The sequence below is a fragment of the Pleurodeles waltl genome, chromosome 6, assembly GCF_031143425.1.
Source record: "Pleurodeles waltl isolate 20211129_DDA chromosome 6, aPleWal1.hap1.20221129, whole genome shotgun sequence".
Taxonomy (NCBI): domain Eukaryota; kingdom Metazoa; phylum Chordata; class Amphibia; order Caudata; family Salamandridae; genus Pleurodeles; species Pleurodeles waltl.
Window position 1 is genome coordinate 1,674,332,533 of NC_090445.1, and position 17,013 is coordinate 1,674,349,545.

General features: G+C 46.5%; 1 protein-coding gene across 1 annotated transcript in view; it reads right to left on the bottom strand.

Annotated features, from left to right (window-relative positions):
* The window catches only part of TTLL11 (tubulin tyrosine ligase like 11), a 490,512-nt gene that overhangs the window by 431,611 nt on the left and 41,888 nt on the right, over window positions 1–17,013 (bottom strand). The gene's annotated exons all lie outside the window — the stretch shown is intronic.

Below are 17,013 nucleotides of genomic sequence, written 5' to 3' on the forward strand. Positions count from 1 at the left end.
CTGTTGAAAGAAACACTAGGGTCATCTTTGTATGAACTAGGGTATACACTTTAAATGTTTTCACAGGATTGGCTGCAGTCTTTATAGTGCATGGGATCGCATTGTTTGCAAAACTGATAATGAAGAAATGAGTGGACTCAGCAGACAGAAGAAGGTGTTCCAAGTGTGGTAAAGCTGAAATTGAAAAAATGGGTTTGCCTTTAATCCACAGAAATAAAGTGGACTACATTTGGGGAAAATGTGAGCATTTCTTACCTAAGAGTTGATCTGAGAGCACATGAAGCACTACCGTGACACACTGAAGGTTAACACCACCAAACAACATGGCCTGAAACTCTGACTAATAATGCAAAACCCAGAGCTTTTCTTTTTGCTCACTGAGACTTTACGCTTCGTTAGAGCAGCACTACATACATGTAGTTATGAATGTCTTATTGAAGTAACAAAAATTGCTCGCCATTATTAAGGAAGAGTAATGCATTAGGGGGTGGTGTTAGATAGCGGAGAAATGTGGTGCTCAAAGACCCAGTCGGCACACGTAAAGTTGCATAAATATCAATAAAGCGGAGGTCTCATAAGAGAAAACACCCTCATGCCTTAACCTGAAAAACCATGTTAATCAGACAAAACTACAAACATAGAGGCACACGCTAAGTAAGGTAAGTTAGTGCATATCTTTAATTGGTGGGTTATAGTCTATATATAAATATCTTGCTCATGTAAAGATGAAACATCAAAGTCCAAAGCACATTGTCATAAAGAGAATCTGATCCTGTGATAAGTCGTGATCATATAGTGGTGGCTGTGGTGTATCTGAAATCCAACGTCTATATACACAGAAGGACAAGAATTGTGCTTGAAACAAATAAACTACAGACTGGTTGAACCACACGGAAGAACTGTGACGTTTTGTATCTGCTTATCATATGATCAGATTCTCTTCATGACAATGTGTGTTGGACCTTGATGTTTCATCTTTACATGATCAATGTATTAAGGAAAGTAATGCATAAAAGACAGAGATAAACGATTATCAATCTGACAATCATCGTTCAATACTGGGGTGTGATGAGTGACAGGGCGCTCCTGGTAACACGTATATTTTACATATATACCAGGACTCATTGTTTGCCAATTTGAGAGACACCAACTCTTTAGGGTGGTGGTTTTTACGTTTCTTAGCCTGGGATCATGACACCTGTCAGTATCAGTGGAATGATAAAGTTAATACACATATAAACATAAAATTTTAATTTTAAAATACATGAAGCTGGAGTAAAGACATTAAGTTGGTATCCTTAGCTTGATTTGTGGGAGCAGCACACTGAAGCTAAAATTCATAATTATTGGCTCAATCTAAGCACTAAACTGATGAAAGGAGCATGCATTAGGAGCAAAAAGTATGTGCCAGGGTGGAGCATTTTGCTGCGTCTTTTAGAAAAAAACACATTTTGAAAAGCTCCAACGATTTTTTTGTTTGTGAAATAAAACATTTCATAACTTGTGCATCTATTTGTTGTAAACTTGTTTCTGTGTATTGACATGACGCTGGTAGAAATTGATTAATCGGGATTCTTGTCTTCAGTAGTGATTCAGAGGTGCTCCACCGAAGTCCGCTGCTTCGGAGTGTAGAAGAGGAAAGCTTCATGTCTACAGCACCAATGTGCCTAACTGTGACGCGAGCTTATGGAGGGTGTGAGACTGCCAACTAACTGTAGTAGCAGGATAACAGCAGCCGTGCTGACAAAAATACCAGAACACAAGAGAGCAGAATCTTCCATTCTGCTGATCTGCTCTGGTGGGTACCACTCAAAGCCACTCAGCCTCGCACCGAACATGTTTGGAAGGAATGAAGAAGGAGACTTTATTTCAACTGCTTGCCTTTCATCTCTGGCACGGGCACTGCTTGCCTTTCATCTCTGGCATAGGCACTGCTTGCCTTTCATCTCTGGCATAGGCACTGCTTGCCTTTCATCTCTGGCAGCAAGCACTGCTTGCCTTTCATCTCTGGAACTGCTTGCCTTTCATCTCTGGCACGGGCACTGCTTGCCTTTCATCTCTGGCACAGGCACTGCTTGCCTTTCATCTCTGGCAGCAAGCACTGCTTGCCTTTCATCTCTGGCAGCAAGCACTGCTTGCCTTTCATCTCTGGCAGCAAGCACTGCTTGCCTTTCATCTCTGGCACGGGCACTGCTTGCCTTTCATCTCTAGCACTGCTTGCCTTTCATCTCTGGCACGGGCACTGCTTGCCTTTCATCTCTGGTACTGCTTGCCTTTCATCTCTGGCACGGGCACTGCTTGCCTTTCATATCTGGCACACGCACTGCTTGCCTTTCATCTCTGGCACACGCACTGCTTGCCTTTCATCTCTGGCACTGCCACTGATTGCTTTTCATCCCTGGCACATGCACTGCTTCCCTTTTATCTCTGGCACGGGCACTGCTGGCCTTTCATCTCTGGCACGGGCACTGCTTACTTTTCATCTCTGGCACGGGCACTGCTTGCGTTTCATCTCTGGAACGGGCACTGCTTGCGTTTCATCTCTGGAACGGGCACTGCTTGCGTTTCATCTCTGGAACGGGTACTCCTTGCCCTTCATCTCTGGCACAGGCACTGCTGGCCTTTCATCTCTGGCACAGGCACTGCTTGCTTTTCATCTCTGGCACTGGCACTCCTTGCCTTTCATCTCTGGCATAGGCCCCTGCCTGCCTTTCATCACTGGCACTGGCACTGCTTGCCCTTCATCTCTGGCACGGGCACTGCTTGCCTTTCATCTCTGGCACAGGCACTGCTTGCCCTTCATCACTGGCACGGGCACTGCTTGCCTTTCATCTCTGGCACAGGCACTGCTTGTTTGTGCATTCCAGGGCATCCATGAAAGGCTGCAGAGCAGCTTCCCCGCCCCCCCCCCCCAATACATAATCATTGGGGAGACAGGTATGAAGAGACCCAAGAATTTGGCCATGGGTATGGAGGTCACCATACTGTTGGTGTTTTTCATTATATGATCAACTTTATCGAGGGGGCGTGTCTAACACTGCATATGTCATCCTCTGGCTTGTGTGCCCAATGGGAAAGTTCAAAAAATGGGAATCCTGACCGAAACTCCAGAACCATGAATAAGCCAATTATTTCTTAATTTAGTACAGCACCGACCCTGCACACGGACAAGGATTTCCCTTGAATACGCAAAAGCCGAGAACAAGACTAAACAAAATGAGAGTAAACAGCGATGACAATTTGCTGCAATGCCACTACTTCTGAAACAGGGCACAGATATCCCCAAAACATTCCTGCAAACCTCCAAAGCGGGAGAAAGGGGAACCCAGGCCACAGCTATATCTGCAGAAAACCATCAAGCCGACCTTTCTCCTTTGTTCTGAAGAATTTGTCTTGATTAAGCTGGTGCACCAGAACCAGAGGGGAGGTCATACCAGGACAAAGGTGGGCATCTCCTGGGATGGTTCAGAGAATAAAGACCTCCTTGTCAATCTCATGCACAGACAGTGCAGGGCAGGCTAAAGGCAGGCATAGCTTTTGGAGTCAGGTGTGCACGGTGATGCAGTAACCATGGGCATGCCATGGGTATGCAGCAGGGCGTCCTTGGGACAAAAAGACTCTCCTAGAGGTACAAGAAGCCCTGGCATGAAGTCTGAGCCAAAGACCTTGAGTTCAACATTCACAGCAACCACGTGGAGCAGTGGCCAGCGTGGCTCGGTGACCTTGCAGCCCTAGGGGCTGCTGCTGATGGGGAAAGAGGGATTTCAGTTTTCAATCAGACCTCTCTTTGGGTGTTTGTAACTAAAGCTTTATGTGCCTGGCATGCCTCATACTAGAAATACTTTAAAAATGCACCGGGAAGAAGTAGTAGAGAGAGAGGGTTTGGGGTCAGCACACTTCACCCATTGCTGACATGAGTTTTTCTCTTTGCCGTTACTTAGAATAGCTGCCCACCAAGTCTGCGACGTTTCGTGGAAGGTAACGTTGTGCTATTCGTGTTTCCATTGGCTTTAGCTGATGGGCTCAAGAAGCCCTTCTTTAGACTGGAGTAGACAAGGCAGAGTAGCTTGTAACTCAGAGTCAATGTGTGTTCCTTGATATGTGTACTTTCTTCACATTGTTGTATTTGAATTGCTGGTTTATGACTCTTTGCTAGTAGTGTGCCTTGTTTGTCTTTAGGGAAGTCGTCTAGGGCTAGTCACTAACCAACACTGCATGCTCATTTGTTTTATTTGCTGTCATGATAATATTGATGGAATTAGAGGGATTTCGTTCACAAAAGTAAAAATGTGCAAATGCAGGCCTTCTTATACATGCACCGAAAATAGTGGCCCCTGCCAAATGAATCTACTATGCAATGTTTTGGTGTCCATGTATTTTAGGTTCTTTGCTTTATTGTCTCTTTTTTATATACCATTCTCCTGGGAGGGTACAGCTTAGCTCGGAAATGCATTCTGTTTACTAAGGGGCCTAATCCGAGATTCCATACTGACAAGGCCCTTAACGTTGAGTCACTTCGATATAATTTTTAAGTTCATAAGGGAGAAACAAGCATAAAATCACATATTACCAAGCACCTCTCCTAAAAAAAAACAGACCTACTGGCTTTGGCAAAGGCTGTTCAATCTAAGCTGCATGGATAACTGTTTGCCACAACAGGTACCCCTACACCGTGAAGGTTCTGTTGTCCCCGTGAATGTCACCAGGAGGAGGAGGACGAACCCCCAGTTCTACGGCTGCTGAAGGATGGATCGAGCTGAGAGGTTGCAGGTGTCTGCCCGTGAGTCACAGCCCCCACCAGGAGCGGTGGACACCCCAAGCTGCGATGTGGACACAAATGTCTGATTTATCTTTGGAACAGAAGAGCTAATGTTAATATTTATCTTCTGGCATCAGCCTCACGAGTCAGCAAGCGGCAGAGACGTTTGTCAATGTCTTATGTTCCCAAACAAACAGGTCCACAGACTGTGTCTTCTCTTCCGCGCCCACCACGGGAGTGATGGAGACCACACGCTGCTTGGCAACCGCTGAGGGCTGTGTCTTAAAAACACAGCTTCACACTGGGGCGCGGGGCTCCTGGAGACTTTCGCAGAACTTTCAATTTACGAAACTAAGAAGCTGCACATTAGAAACACGAATACTGTGACGAATCAGAGGTGGGTCAACCAAAGAAAGCAGAAGGCAGAGCTTACAAAGTAAATACAAAGACATGAAAAAGATTGTTAAAATTGTAAAGGCAGACCAAGCCAACAAAATACTCGGTTATGTGGTCCTGCATATTCACAATAGAAGACGCAGAGCATCGGGTGTAAAACAACAACCCCTGTGTACCAACTATGGAGATCCACACATGCACAATCAGAAGCACAGAGGGCCTTTAACCATTTCGCTGCCAGGCCTTTCCCCCCTCAGGTGCCAGGCCTTTCTTTGGCTAGCTGGGGCAGTTCATGCTCACACGCTCATAACATTTTGTCCACATAAGCTACCCACGCCAAATTTGCATCCTTTTTGTCCCACCATCCTAGGGATTCTAGAGGTACCCAGAGTTTGTGGGTTCCCCTGGAGGAGACCAAGAAATTAGCCAAAATACAGCAACCATTTCGTTTTTAAAAAAAAAACAAGTGGGAAAAAAGGGCTGCAGAAGAAGGTTTGTGGTTTTTCCCCTGAAAATGGCATCAACAAAGGGTTTGAGGTGCTAAAATCACCATCTTCCCAGCTTTCAGGAACAGACAGACTTGAATCAGAAAACAAAGTTTTCAACACGATTTTGGCATTTTACTGGGACATACCCCATTTAAAAAAAATATTGTGTGCTTTTAGCCTCCTTCCAGTTAGTGACAGAAATGGGTGGCTGGATCCTGGCAACCTAAACATTTATGAATAGTAGACCAAATTCTGAATTTAGCAAGGGATCATTTGTGTAGATCCTACGAGGTTTACCTACAGAAAATAACAGCTAAAATAAAAAGATATTGAAATTGAGGTGAAAAAACAGCCATTTCTCTCCACGTTTTACTTTTTCTTGCCATATCAGATTTTCAAAAGCAATATACAGTTACGTCTGCTGGACTCTTCTGGTTGTGAGGATATATAGGGCTTGTAGGTTCATCAAGACCCCTAGGTACCCAGAGCCAATAAAGGAGGGGCACCTTGCAATGGGTTTTCGTTGTGTACTGGGTACACAGCAATTCATTTGGTGAAATATAAAAAGTGAAAAATAGGTATCAAGGAAACCTTTATATTTCTAAAATGGGCGCAAGATAGGATGTTGAGAAGCAGTGGTTATTTGCACATCTCTGAATTCTGGGGTCCCCCTACTGTCATGTGAATTACAGAGCATTTCTCAAATAGGGGTCTTTTTATTACACACTGTCTTACACTTGAAACGAAAATATGTAGAGAGGGACAAGGGGCAATAACACTTGTTCTTCTATGCTGTGTTCCCCCAAGTCTCCCGATAAAAATGGTACCTCACTTGCGTTGGTAGGCCTAATGCCTGCGACAGGAAGCCCAACATGGACACATCACATTTTTACACTGAAATCTGACATGTTTTTTGCAAAGTGCCTAGCTCAGCCGGCAGCTAGGGAAACCTACCAAACCTGTGCATTTTTTAAATCTAGACACCCAGGGGAATCGAAGATGGGGTGACTTGTGGGGCTCTCGCCAGGTTCTGTTACCCAGAATCCTTTGCAAACTTCAAAATTTGGCATAAAAAAAAAAAAAACCTTTTTCCTCACATTTTGGTGACAGACAGTTCTGGAATCTGAGAGAAGCTACAAATTTCCTTCCACCCAGTGTTCCCCCATGTCGCCTGATAACAATGGTACCTCACTTGTGTCAGTAGGGCTACTGCCTGCGACAGGAAATGCCCCAAAACACAACGTGGACACATCAAAATACAAAGCTACCTGTTTTTGGGGGGAGGGGGACCTACGTTTTTGGTCCTAGGCTCAGCAGCCATATAGGGAAACCTACCAAACCCAAACATTTCTGAAATCTAGACACCTGAAGGAGTCCAGGGAGGTGGACTTGCGTGGATCCCCCAGAGTTTTTTTACCCAGAATCCTCAGCAAACCTCATAATTTAGCTAAAAAAATAAATTAAAAAAAATCACATTTTTTCCCACATTTCAATGTGGGATCACCGCACCGGGACAAATTTCCTACCACCGAATGCTCCCCTCAGTCTCCTGGTAAAAATGATACCTCACTTGTGTGGGTGGGCCAAGTGCCTGTAACAGGGAAGACCCAAAAAACATGTCAAAATTGAGGGCGAACCAAAGCGGGTCCAAAAGGGCAGTTTGAAAAAAAAAATTTTTAGGCTGACAAGTGGGGCAGAATTTTTATCACTATAGATGCAACAATGCTGGGTGGTAGGAATTTTATGCATTTCTGCAGATTCCGGAAGGTTCCATCACAAAAATGTGGGAAAATTGTGTGATTTTCATCTACGTTTGAGGTTTGCAGGGCATTGTGGGTAAGAAAATGGTGTGGGGTGCATGTGAAGCACACCACCCTCGACTCACCCAGATGATTCGTTTTCAGATGTGTCTAAGTCTTGTAGATTTTTGTACATGGCAGCTTCCCAAAGTCCAAAAAGTGCAGTCCTCACCATTCCAAGTGGGACGATTTTGAGAGTTAGACAAGCTCTTATGGCCCAAATGTAAAACCAAAACCCAAAATAATCAAATGTCCTCTTGCTTGCCGTGGGATACAATGTATTAGTGTGTGGTGGGAGAGCTAAAAGACTGTTGCTCCCTTCAGTTGGGTGGGGGCATAACCATGCCCATACTGGTTGGTAGCCACCACCTAACTATTTTTTTTTTTAATTCCCTGGCAACTAGTAGGCCTTCTGCCCCCCCGGGGAGTGGATCGGGGGTAATTGTCCCATCTGCCCACCGGTGGGCAGAACAACTTTAGCCCCATTTATTTGGGTTGGGGGAATGGCTATACCCCCGCCCTCCTTTTTTTGAAAAAAAAAATCTTCCCTGGTCTCTGGTGGGCTTTCTGCCCCCCTTAGGGGCAGATGGGCCTTCCAAAAATAGGCTGGTCTGCCCCAAGGGGGCAGATATGGCCAACAGTAATGTGCCCCCATGGGGAGCGACCCTTGCCCAAGGGGCTGCCCCCCCCAAACAAAACACACACATACACAAATACCTGGTGCGTAAGTGCTTTCTGCCTCCAGGGGGCAGGTTGGCCTAATAGAAATAGGCTGATCTGCCCCCAAGAAAGGCAGAAATGGCCTAAAATAAATGTGCTCACCCCCCAGGGGAGCGACCCTTGCCTAAGGGGTCGCTCCCCTTGAGTGAAATTGGCCCAAAAAAACAAAATATTCCTGGTGCCTAGTGATTTGTGACCCCCTTGGGGGCAGATCAGCCTAATCAAAATAGGACGATCTGCCCCCAAGGGGGGCAGCAATGGCCTAAAACAAATTAGTCCCCCCCCAGGGGAGCGGCCCTTGCCTAAGGGGTCGCTCCCCTTGAGTGAAATTGGCCCCCCCAAAAAAATCCCTGGTGCCTAGTGGTTTCTGCCCCCAATAAGGCCTAATAAAAATATTTACGTAAAATAATTTGTGAATGTCAGTGACAAATTGGAGGAACAAGGATTTGCTGTTTGCGAAATTACGAATCACTGATGAAAACACTTCTTCCAAATATATGTAACAGGGTGGGTAGGGTCACTCTTCAACAGTGGTAATGAACCTGAGTGCACTCCTAATGCAGACATCAAATGCACCTGATGCAGAGAACACCACAATCAGAAGAGTTTTTAGAGACGTGAACTGCGGGAGTAGAGTACCAGAAGCATTTTTCAACAGGATAAACATCAGATGTTCTCAACACCTCTCCCAGCTCTGGATTCTCTTCTATCCCTGCAGTCCTGCGCCATAACACCTCCCGTCATGGTGAGTCCCTGCAGTCCTGCACCTCAACAGCTCCTGTCGTGAGCCCAACCAGTCCTGCGCCTCACCAGCTCCTGTCACTGACTCCCTGTGCCTCACTAGCTCCGGTCGTGAGTCCCTGCAGTCCTCCGCCTCACTATCTTCTGTCGTGAGTCCTTGCAGTCATGCTCATTAACAGTTCCTCTCATGAGCCACTGCAGTCCTGCATCTCCACAGCTCCTGTCACTGTGAGCCCCTGCAGTCCTGTGCCTCAACAGCTGTCACAGTGAGCCCCTGCAGTCCTGGACTCAACAGTTCCTGTGGTGATGAGCCCCTGCAGTCCTGCACTTCACTAGCTCCAGCCGTGAGCCCCTGCAGTCCTGCACCTCACCAGGTCCTGTTGTGAGTCCCTGCATCCTGTGTCCCACAGGTCCTGTCATTGTGAGTCTGTGCACTCCTGCGCCTCAACAGCTCCTGTCATGGTACGTCCCTGCAGTCCTTTGCCTCAACAGCTCCTGTGTTGGTGAGCCCCTCCAGTTCTGAACCTGAACAGCTCCCTTCACTGAGTCCCTGCAGTCCTGTGCCTAAACAGCTGTCACAGTGAGACCCTGCAGTCCTGCGACTCAACAGTTCCTGTTGTGATGAACCCCTGCAGTCCTTTGCCTCAACAGCTCCTGTGCTGGTGAGCGCCTGCAGTTCTGAACCTGAACAACTCCTTTCACTAAGTCCCTGCAGTCCTGTGCCTAAACAGCTCCTGTAACTGTGAGCCGCTGCAGTTCGGTGTCTCAACAGCTCCTTTCCTGGTGAGTCCCTGCAGTCCTGCACCTCAACAGCTCTTGTCACAGTGAGTCCCTGCAGTCCTGCGTCTCCCCATCTCCTGTCGTGAGCCCCTGCAGTCCTGCGCCTCAATAGCTCCTGTCGTGAGTCCCTGCAGTCGTGAGCCTCAAAAGCTCATGCTGTGAGCCCCTGCAGTCCTGCACCTCAACAGCTCCGGTGATGTTGAGTCCCTTACATCCTGCTCCTGAACAGCTCTGGTCACGGTGAGTACCTGCAGTCCTGTTCCTCAACAGCTCCTGTCCTGGTGAGTGTCTGCAGTCCTGCGCCTCAGCAGCTCCTGTCCTGGTGAGTCCCTACAATCCTGTGCCTCAACAGCTCCTGTCCTGGTGAGTGCCTACAGTCCTGCTCCTCAACAGCTTCTGTCCTGGTGAGTGCCTGCAGTCCTGCTCCTCAACAGCTTCTGTCCTGGTGAGTGCCTGCAGTACTGTGCGTCAACAGCTCCCGTCCTGGTGAGTGCCTGCAGTCCTGCTCCTCAACAGCTTCTGTCCTGGTAAATGCCTGCAGTCCTGCTCCTCAACAGCTTCTGTCCTGGTGAGTGCCTGCAGTACTGTGCCTCAACAGCTCCTGTCCTGGTGAGTGCCTGCAGTCCTGTGCCTCAACAGCTTCTGTCCTGGTGAGTGCCTGCAGTCCTGTGCATCAACAGCTCCTGTCCTGGTGAGTCCCTACAATCCTGTTCTTCAATAGCTCCTGTCCTGGTGAGTGTCTGCAGTCCTGCGCCTCAACAGCTCCTGTCCTGGTGAGTCCCTACAATCCTGTGCCTCAACAGCTCCTGTCCTGGTGAGTACCTGCAGTCCTGCTCCTCAACAGCTCCTGTCCTGGTGAGTGTCTGCACTCCTGCGCCTCAACAGCTCCTGTCCTGGTGAGTACCTGCAGTCCTGTTTCTCAACAGCTCCTGTCCTGGTGAGTGTCTGCAGTCCTGCGCCTCAACAGCTCCTGTCCTGGTGAGTCCCTACAATCCTGTGCCTCAACAGCTCGTGTCCTGGTGAGTCTGATGAGTGAGCTGAGCTTTCTTTCTACTACAATACAGACACCCTCCAACCTCAGTAAGAGGGGTTGGTGGGCAGCATCATAGCTGGCTTTGAACAGGTTGCTCACGGGCTTTAGTAGAGGGTTCTACTTGGACTTAGAAACACCTGTATTCTCACCTCTTCTTGTTCTCCTTACCAACCACAATCAATGCTGTTGTTAACCATCCAACAGAGCAGGGGAGAGGAGGTTCGAGGCGCTAGGCTTTCCTCTTTTATCAGCACTATTAACGTAACTGAATTTAACAAATGAAAGTAGTCTCAATTTAAATTATTTTTTAAAGATTAGAAAACACGAAAAGGATAATTTCGATATTTATCTATTTTCTTTTAAACATTTATAAAAATTATGTTTCGAACCATTTTTATTTAGATTTTTAAAAGTTACATTTATTGCATTTTATATTAAAATAATGTTTGTGTTTTTTTTTTTTTTTTAAGTGAATATTTAGTATTTAAAAATTAAATAAACTAAATTGTAATATTTTTTAATGGGGTTTATTTTAATTCTGTGCCTCGAGTATATTGTGTGGGAGGGCGGTGCAGTATCTATGAGTGGTACTGGATGGTCCTGGACTTACTCTAGGTTTGAGCTGGAGTGCATTTACTACTGTTTTGGATCCTTTTTGGCTGCAATACCTACAGAAGTGCAGTTTGTAAGTAACAATGGGCTTACTCTTTTGTGGGTGGGTGGATGCATGCATGTCCCAAACTAAACCCTTTCTTAGCCATCCCTTAAACAATCTTTACACCTTTCTAAAGCCCTTCCATTTATTTGTAAATATTCCACATTTTCCAGCTACTCTCATCTGTCCCTCCCACATTTGCTACTAAAACACAGGTGTATGACTGCAGAGATCTCCACAGTCTAGGATGAGGTTTCTTCACAGAAAAGACAGAAGTGAGAGAGGCGTAGACCTCTGCATTTAGGTTTGTGAATAGCAGTTTGTAGTACGAGAAATAAAATTACAACGGGTACAAACTAAATGTGTTGCTCCGTTGGCTGTTTTTCCCCGTTGTATCGTCAAGGTACAAACAGAGTATTATAATGCCTTGGACTGATCAGGGAAAGGCTGGCAAAAGGGGTGCTCCGGGGCCCCCCGGGGGCCCCTGCACTGTCCATGCACTTGGCATGGGCAGTGCAGGGGCCCTCGTACAGTGCCCTGTCACGCAGGACTCTGTCCGATTTACGGGAAGTGATCTGTGCGACGGGTGTTGCTGCACCCGCAGCACTGAGGCATTGACGACAGCTCCATGTGGAGCCGTGGGCAATGTCCCGGCCCAGCAAAATCTTCTTTCAGCGGCCGGCGGGGTCTCTAGGGGGCTGGCGGTCTATGGAAAGACCGCCAGCATGAACGCGGCGGTGAACACCGCCGTGTTCATAATGACCCCCATAGTGTGCACAGAGTCCAGGGGTTCCCCAGAGGTTTGACAGAGGCAATAATAGAATATACTAATGCTCTATTTGTGGTAGTGTGGTCAAGCAGTTAGGCTTATCAGAGGGTAGTGTTAATTATTTGTTGTACTCACACAAGCAATAGAAGAAATACACACTCAATGACTTAACTCCAGACCAATAAGCTTTTATATAGAAAAATATATTTTGTTAATTTATTTCTAAAACCACAAGATTCAGTTTGCAGGTAAGTACATAAAATGAAAGATACTTTGCATAGTAATACTTAGAACTTTGAATGAAATCAACATTGTACACAGTTTTCTTCAAAATGGAAAAAAGCTATTTTAAAAGGGGACACTGCTATTTTCAACAGTTCCTGCGGGAGGTAAGTGAAGTACAGTTTCTGAGGTAAGTAACAAACTTACAGGTTTAGTCTCCGGGGCATAGGTAGCCCACCATTGGGGGTTCAAGATAACCCCAAGCACCCAGCACCAGCAACACAGGGCCGGTTACGTACAGAGGTGACAAGAGCCAAAATAATGTAGGCCTGTATGTTGACAGGGTGTACTCCGGTTCCGGTCTGGTTGCAGTTAAGTATCCGCATTGTTGGAGGGCAGACCAGGGGGGTTTAGAGGAGCACTTGAGGGGCCCCAAGTAGGCACCATTCCCACACCCTCAGCGGCCCAGGGACGGCCGGGTGAAGAGTGCAAACAGGGCGTTGGGTTTCCAATGAAACTCTATGAGGGGACACAGGGGGTCACTTAGGCGCTGCAGCAAGGCACAGGGAGGCTTCTCTGGCAAGCCACTGACTGGATAGGGTGGAGGGCTGCCTGCTGGTCGTAGATGCACCGGTGGTCGGGTTCTCTCGAGTCTGGGGGCTTCGGGTGCAGTGCTTCTCCAGGCGTCAGATATCTTCGTCCCGGGCAGTCGCGGTCAGAAGGGTCCTCGGGACTCCCTCTGCAGGCGTCGCCGTGGAGGGGTGGAGAGGTCAGCCCAGGGTGAACACTCGGTCTGAATCGCCTGGGCATCCTCTCTGGCTAGTTGGGCCACCTGGACATGGGCCGTGGGCATGGGGTGCAGAGTAGTTTAGGACTCACGCTTCTGGAATGAGGTGGGAGTCCTTTAGAAGGAGTTTCTTCTTCCTTCTTGTTGGACAGGTCCGCTGTCCACAGGAGTTTCTTGGTCCTATGTGACGCAGGCAGTCCCATGGAGACTTTTCAGGGGGTAGCTGGAACTGCAGAACGCATCGCTCTTCTTCTGCAGCTTTTTGAAGCAGGAGTCGGCCGGTAGGGCTGTGGCCAAGTCAGTTGTCTCCTTCTCTTCTCTGCGGGGTTTAAGCTCAGCAGGCCTCCTTGAGGTCGTCATGAATCTGGTGAGCTGGGTTCAGGGGGGCCCTTAAATACTAAATTTAGGGGCATGTTAGGGTCAGGGGGCGGTAGCCAATGGCTACTGTCCCTGAAGGTAGCTACACCCTCCTTGTGCCCACTCCCTTTGGGCGGGGGGCACATTCATATCCCTATTGGTCCTAATCCTCCAAAGCAACATGGAGGATTTCTCAAGGAGGGGGTCACTTCAGCTCTGGACACCTTAGGGGTGGTTCTGGCTGAGGGGGTGACTCCTTGTTTTTCCTATTTTTCCCTCTGAATGTGCAGCCAAAAGTGAGGCTGTGTCCGGGGGGGCGGGCACTGTGGGCACTGTAATCCGAGGCTTGAGCCTTTGAGGCTCACCGCCAGATGTTACAGTTCCAGCAGGGGCAGATGTGAAGCACCTCCACCCAGGACAGGCTTTGTTTCTGACCACAGAGTGCACAAAGGCACTCACCCCATGTGGTCAGAAACTCGTCTGAAAGTGGCAGGCTGGCACAGACCGGTCAGTCTTACACTAGCAGTTTGGCTAGCATACAGGGGGCATCTCCAAGATGCTCTCTGTGTGCATTTTTCGATAAACCCCACTGTCTTATCCAGGTGACTGGTTGACACCTGTTCGGTATAAGTCAATAAGGACGCTCAATGAAGGACCACACGCCAATTATGAATACAATTTAGCTTTACTAGAATTTCAGGTAAATGTAGGCATTTAGCACATTAACAATAGTGGAATAAGAATAGCAATGAAAAGCATATATAAGTACACTACAAAGAGCATCTATGTATATATATAAGCAAAGAGTTCATTGACAGATATAAGTTTTGATTAACTGTATAACAAAATGCATCACACTACGATGTTCAGGAAGCAAAATATAAATGAGTTGAACACTTCAGATAAGCTTTGACTTACTGCACACCAAAATGCATGTTTCAATTACTGCAGCAGGCTCACACTACGATGTTCAGGAAGCAAAATATAAACGAGCCGAATACTTCAGATAAGCTTTGATTTACTGCACACCAACATGCATGTATCAGTTACTGCAGCAGGCTCACACTACGATGTTTAGAAAGCAAAATATAAACGAGCTGAATACTTCAGGTTATAAACACAGTGCAAGCATAAATAATCAATCATAATAATAGAGCAGAGAAACAAAGACCTTTCATCCCTGTGTGGAACTTAACTTAGTCCACGAAATGCTGGGAAGCCCTCTACCGCCTGCTTGGACCTCTCTCCCCCTCAAGCATCACAGTCAGCAAAACAGGGAGGCAGCGCTGGGCCATGGCAGCTTTCACAAATCCTTCTGCGAGCTTCAAATCCCTCACCCACACTTCAGTGCTTAAATAACTCGAAGCTTGGATTCTATCTCTTTCTGGCATTTTCTAGCTATGTTATCAGCACTGGTCTGCTCTGCCCTTCCCCAGCCTTTGTTTTCATTACATCTTCTCCCTGTACTCTTGTTCTCAAGGTTGAGACGCAGTCTTCTGCATAAACAAGCTTGAAAATAATATCATTAACTTTTCCACGTTGTTCGGGGGGGTTTCAGCAGGCATCACACTCATCTACACTGCTCAAGCTAATTAACCCTTTGCGTCATAATGTCTTCCGCACCTTTCCCTATACTGATCATTCCACCCCTTAGATGAGCGTGATGCATGCGAAACGGATATCATTTACTTTGACATTCCGCTAGCTAGGTTACTACTAAAACTGGTCAGCATTATTCTAAGCGCCTGCATCTTAGTATAAAGCTGTTTTGTGCATACATATTGTCTACATAGTATAGTCATTAGCGTAACACAAACAATCAATAACCAAATTAGCTGTTGTAACACTATATTTAGCGTCTTCATAGCTCCTATTGCCCAGCCTAAGAAGATGTCATACCAATGATGCTCAGTTATTTGCTGGATGCATGAAGCAGTGTGCATAAGCTGTTTAGCGTTTATGGGCATCAGTATGGCTGTATCCTTGGTGTATTTAGCTGCCATATCAAATTTAGCAAAGGTAACTTGTGAGTAGTGTCTGATTGCCTCTAATCTGAGTAGCTTAACAACAAGCTAGATGTTCTACTCTAACTGTGCATGCATTTGCATCTGTAATGTGGTTATGGTGAACTTAGTCGGTCGGTACAAGATGTGAGTGCTTATGTCAATAATGCTGGTAATATTGCGCATACACATTACTTGCTCTCCGGTGGTTTGTATAAATCCGTTAATAAGTAAAGGATGATTAATGACATAACATATGCTCGCTGTCCCTATCTGATATAAGTCTGTGCCATTCAATAGGATAAGGTAACCATTCACATTCTACCGGTATTGTGTGAAGACATGGCTCTAGCACCCGTCCAAGTGTGGGTACATACCCAACCCTTAGACCAATCTGCACATCTAGTGGGATCTACAGTGTGATTTGTTTAATCAATCCACTTTTTGTCAGTGTGAGGTATCCACCATTCTTTTACTTATAACTACGGGGAGCAATATAAAGGGGCACCATATGTCAGGAGGAAGATCACTTCTTGCTATATCAAAAAGAGCATAACACATTTCTTCCTCACAGTGAAACTGTATGGGCTTTACCCATATTTCTTCAGGCAAATGCAACTGTTGTCTCCAATAGTCACCCTGAAGCTGTCTCCATTCTGCTTTAAAGTCTGCATACTGTTGATTAACAATGCTTTGCCATAGTATGCACTGAATGCCCTTGGACACTGCTTGTGTGTTTTAAAAGTTTTTTTTTTGTTCTTCGAATTGTTCATAAGTGAAATTATGCCATTGTCAATTGCGATACAACCCACGCAGGACTTTCCATACTTCTTGTGAGTGTGTGGGCCCCCATTGAGAAATTACTTTTATGGCCTCTCCTTTACTATATCCTGTAGAAGATAGCTTATTCCTAATGGCTTCAACATCAAAAGAATTCAGGGCCCCTACCCCGATTCCGGTGACCCCAGCTATCAAGGACCCTAGATCTCTTCTAATGCGTAACTTTGGCCAGGGCCATAACTGTGGTGTCCATGGTGCACATAATGGATCATACTTTGAGACATTCCCCTTGGCAATATTTATCTGTAACACAATACGATTAATTATGCTTGCATGCAGAGCTTGCTTACATCCTATTCTATATCGAACTATTGAAACTTTGCTAAAGTTGCTAACCATGCGTCTTTCGGTTACATAAAACATGAAGGCTGGTGGTTTGGAGTATCGAACTCCTTTGGTTTCATTGTTCATTGTAACGACCACCATGTGTCCTGGTATCACAATATTTACATATCATGTTTAGCATATAACTCAAAGCCTGTACTGTTGCTGGCGTCCCCTGCACCTCGTTCAGTCCGTTGGCATGTCGGATTTGCTGTTCAGTTACCTTCCAGGTCCCAGCTTTGGCAGCCATCCACTTGCCTCCAGGTACCTCCACGTTGCAAAGTGAAACATTTCCCTGGTCATCAGTTACGTTAGCGGCTTGAGGTGCACAAGTGACATG